General features: G+C 58.8%; 1 protein-coding gene across 1 annotated transcript in view; it reads right to left on the bottom strand.

Moving 5' to 3' along the window:
- Window positions 1-4,590, bottom strand: part of LOC103780872 (inositol 1,4,5-trisphosphate receptor type 3) — a 24,628-nt gene that overhangs the window by 19,456 nt on the left and 582 nt on the right. The gene's annotated exons all lie outside the window — the stretch shown is intronic.

Below are 4,590 nucleotides of genomic sequence, written 5' to 3'. Positions count from 1 at the left end.
AAAGCGTTATTTTTATTAAACCGATACTCCAGACTCGCATTCTGCAGTCAAAAATTGCTGAAAAGAGAAGGATTCTGACAGGGTGGACGTGAGTCACCTGGGTGAGTGCTGGGGCCAGGACACCCTCCCACTAATAACCAGTATTACCACAGCAGGACGGGGCAGGCTGAAGCTCCCTCTGCTATCAGAGCAGTTGGGATGCACGGCCGCGTGCTGCGGGGAGGACGCCGGGCACAGGGAGAGCTTTCATCTCTCAGGTGTTAATGAGAAAACAGCCTCTTGCCATCCCAGCACCTGGAGGATGGTCCTGAGCTGGATGAGACAATAAAAACTTCACCCTTTGCCTTTTCAAATGACCCCTGTGCAGCCCAAGAGGCCGGATCCTGTGCATCTAAGAGCCCGCTGCCCGCAGCCCAGGGGTGAGCATCTGGTTAGCTTTAAGCCACGCAAGTCATCGCTGGGTTCCAGTGGGGCTTTCTGCCTGCTTCAAAACATTGAGCACAAAGTGATTCCCTGGCCCGGGACCAGCAGGCTTGGCCTCGTGAGAGGCAGAGATCAGGGGAGGGGAAAAGCAGCTCATCCAGGGCTGGGATCCACGGCTGTGGGACACCTCGAGCTGGGGCTGAGGTGGAGGCATCACTCCTGCAACAGGAACCTGGGCTGGGGCAGAGGAGAGAGCCTTCCTCCCAAGGCTGAGGGGAGCTCCAGCATGCCATGGTCCAGGGAAGGAGTGCTCTGGGAAAAAGGGAGCCCCAATCCAGGCTGGAAGCTTGCCACTGCAAAGCTCATCAACCTCTGGAGGTGAAGAAGAGGAGGAGGAGAAGAGCTCGGTGTCAGGCACGGGGTCAGCCTCTCTGGCTCGGGGTGCAGGATGGGCACTGAGCCCTCAGGGGGGAATAACAGCAAAGTGAGTGAACACAGGGCAGGCACAAAACTGCAGCTTTCCCCCAGCTCTGGGAGGAGGAAGGTGCTCCTGGCCTTGTGTGCTTCTCCTCCCTGCAGAGCCGGGTTCGTCCTGACCCGGCAGTGCTGGAGTTACCCTTTAACCAGCTGCGTTTCCCTGAACTGCTCCACCCTGCAAATCCACCTGCAGTCACAATGCCAGCTACCAAAGGTGTTCTTTCACCTGCAACAGCCAACCGCCGTGCAGGCAGGTTTGCCACTGGCCCTGCCCCTCTGCAAGCCCACAGTGCTGGTCCCAGAGCCTCCAGCAGGTTCTGGGGGCCCCCCAGGGATGGGGTCACGCATCCCCCGGCAAGCACAGGCACCCACGCTGCCTTTCTGCTCCCCTCTGGAGCCCACACCGTTTGGTGCTGGTTTATCAGGGACACAAGACAAGATGGGGTCACTCCTGACCGTGGTGGCTCCCCGGGCTCACAGCATCACCCCGTCCATCCCAGTGGAGCAGGAACCAAATCGAGGCCTCACAGCTCCTTTCCCTGCTTGGCCACTGGTTTGCTTTGCCTGGATGATGGCCCCCAGGGCACCCCACATCAGCAGCTGTTCCCCCAGCCCAGACTCAGTCCCAAAAGCTCCCTTTCCCCAAGCACAGATCTCCCAGGAGTTACCAGCAGTGGTTCCTAAGCAGCAAAGCAGCTGCACCAACCAGCTCCCTGCAGTGACACTGCCCTGGCAAAGCTGCTGCTCAGCACCAACCCCATGTCCCCATGCTGCTGCTTTTGTCCCAGACTGTTTCAAGCTGCCATTTCCTCAACATCTTGAATTTGCAGCAGCACACCAGTGAGGTCGGGCAGCCCCACAGAGCCCTTCCCCACCTCCCAGCCAGGAGTAACCTCAAATCAAGCCAAGAGAGAAGGCCAAAACACCTCACAAACTCCTCCTGGGTACCTTCCCATGTCCACAAACCTACTTCTGGCATCTCCAAAGCACCCACCCTGTCCCCTCATCCCCATTTAGCATTTTGGCTAGTCTGGGTATTTTTTGGCTCGCTGTTCCCCCACCTAGCCCAGCACTGGAGCACGCTTCCCACCCAGGATGTTTTTCCTCCTCAAGAGCAGATGCCCACTGCAGGGAGGGTGTGCAGGAGGAAGGGTTTGTGCCCAGGGATGTTTTACGGTGTGATTTGGGGGGGACTGGGAGCAGAGGAGGCTTAGCTGGGGACTGTGGGGCTCTCCCCACCTCCACCATTGATCCCCTCCACCCTCCTCAGCAAGTGTCCTCTGCAAAAGGAAGAAAGCACTTCAAAAAATAAAATAAAACCAAATAAATTGAGGCTTAGTGTTAATAAGGGGCTTGATTCTGCTTCCTTGCTGCTTTTCAAGGCACCTTTGCCCAGGGGACACCCCCCTGCTGAGGGAAGTCAGTGCTGTGTGAGTCCAGCCCCCCTGGGCTCAAGGGAAAGCTGCTGCTCCCGTGGTGGAGCTAAGGTGGCACCCAGTCCCTCTGAAGGTGAGGACAGAGACAGCACCCAGTGCCTCAGTGCTGGCTCCATGGGCTCTGAACCACCCGGTGAGTTGGGGATGTCCCTGCCCACTGCAGGGGGTTGGACTAGGTGACCTTTGAGGTCCCTTCCAGCTCAGAGCATTCTATGATTCTATGGCTCAGTCCCACACCAGACCCTACCCAGCCCATGGCAGGGCTGGGAAGCTCCCAGACCCGCTGCTTCTGGGCCAGACAAAACCAGTGACTTAACTGGGGTTAATGGGTTTAAGGTGAAGCACGAGCTGCAGCAGAGCCAGGCAGGAGGAAACATCTCCAGCACTGACCCCACCTCCTTCCCCGTGCTCTCCTCAGACCCTTCTCCCCTTCCCCAGCCTCTTGGGGCATTTTGCAGATGTGGCCATGGAGGAACTCAGTGCCAGTGTCTCCAGACTCTCCTGCACCTCCCACCAGTGGAGTGTCCCATGGATAGATGGACAGAGCCCCACGTGCCCCCCAGCACCACCCGTGAGCACCAGTGGGTTGGCACTTAGTTGACATTCACACCCACATCAGCCAGGACACCCCAGAACCCCCAGGAGCTCTGGGGAAGAGCTCGCTGGGACACAGGGATGTCACAGCACCAGCACAGGGGGGTACATCCCTCAACGTGAAGTTGGTGGCCAACACCTGGAGACACTTCCTATCAGCCTGTATGAACAGAGGATCCCACTGGAGATGCCCAGTGACCCCACGGCCAAAACCAGTCCCCTCTGCGAGGAAGGATGGAGGGTGTGCTTTGGGAGGGTGCTCAGCTGGGCACCCAGCACCCAGCACGGGGCTGGCAGAGCTGTTTGCCTTGCAAATGAGCTCAATAAGGTCCCAAGCTGTGGCAGGAGGGCCAGGGAGAAGCACTCTCGGTGAGTCACCCAGTCCTTTATCAAAGGAGTGATTTAAGGTGTGGTTGGGTCTCCCAGGTCGCGGGGCACAAGGGAAAACAGTTTCAGAGGGTGGGAAAGAACTGGGTGAAAGCAGAAGCCCAGGAAAGTGGGGCTGCCCAGCAAAAGCCGTGCTGGGGCCTGGGAGAAGAGGCTCTCCAAGCAAGTCTAGAGAAGCACCCAGCAAAAGGAGACCTGCAGGCCAGAGCTGCAAAGGGATCAGAGCTCCAAAGAGTCTCAACCTCTTAGTTCAGCACTGGGACGTGCTGCATGGGCTAAAAACCACTGTTAGGTCCAAGGAGAGCCTCATCCAGACCCAATTTCACAGACCAGCTGGACAGGCGCCCAGCGCTGAGCTGCCAAGGCTGCAGTCCCACCTTGGGATGGCTCTGGCCCTGGGAGCAGGCCACTTACAAGGAGACCTCTCCAAAAAAAGGACCGTGGGGATGTCCTCCCACCCATCCAGGGAGGGCTGGGCGTAGACAGGGAGCATCCTGCACAGGACCTTCAGCCATACACCATTTGGTGGCATGCACAGGGACGATGTGCCTGGGTTTGCACCCAGCAGCCCGTTTCTGGGCAGCATCCTGCAGCCAGTTTTAGGAAGGCTTCGTTGGGCATTAACCCAGAGGCTGCGTGTGCCCAGCGGTGGGTGCACGAACACGTGTAGGCGAAGGTATGTACGGCTCTGGTTCTACATAGGCATGTGGGAGCAAGTGCATTCATCACAGATTATAGAGCCGGGCAGCTCCTGCCCCAGGAATCCCATCCAAGTCAGCATTCCTGGCTGAGCTCAGCCTCTCCTACACGCAGCATGGGGCAGGCGTGCTGGAACAGCCCCGCATCCACCCGCTCTGGGGCTGCAGGCAAGGTCTGAGCCCCTGCTTCAGGGGAAGGAAAAACCCCACCCGTGGCCTGGGGGCATCCAGGAGCCCTGCCAGAGCCCTCACCACCACCACGGGGACACCACACAGCCTCTCCCTGTGCCACAGGGCAAAGGCTCCCAGAGGGATGGAGAAGGGTGTCACTGAAGGTCTTGGCCTGGCTTTGCCCAGCTGCTGCTTTAGCAGCACTGTTGGCTCGCATGGAAAAGGGGGGACAGGTCCCCTGAGCTCTCTGCCTGTCCCCCCAGGTCAGGCTGTGGGATCTCCTCGCCCATGCTGGCACATCCAGGAGGCTGCAAGGAGTTTACTCAGCCTGGACCTGGCAGTGCCCTGGTCCCCCCAGCCCTAAGCAGCACTTGGTGGCCATGGACACCCGTGTGTTGGTGACC

Source organism: Merops nubicus, unplaced genomic scaffold (genome assembly GCF_000691845.1).
Source record: "Merops nubicus isolate BGI_N331 unplaced genomic scaffold, ASM69184v1 scaffold9291, whole genome shotgun sequence".
In the NCBI taxonomy this organism is placed as follows: Eukaryota; Metazoa; Chordata; class Aves; order Coraciiformes; family Meropidae; genus Merops; species Merops nubicus.
The sequence above is the reverse complement of the archived record's forward strand: the minus strand, read 5'-3'. Positions and strand labels throughout refer to the sequence as shown.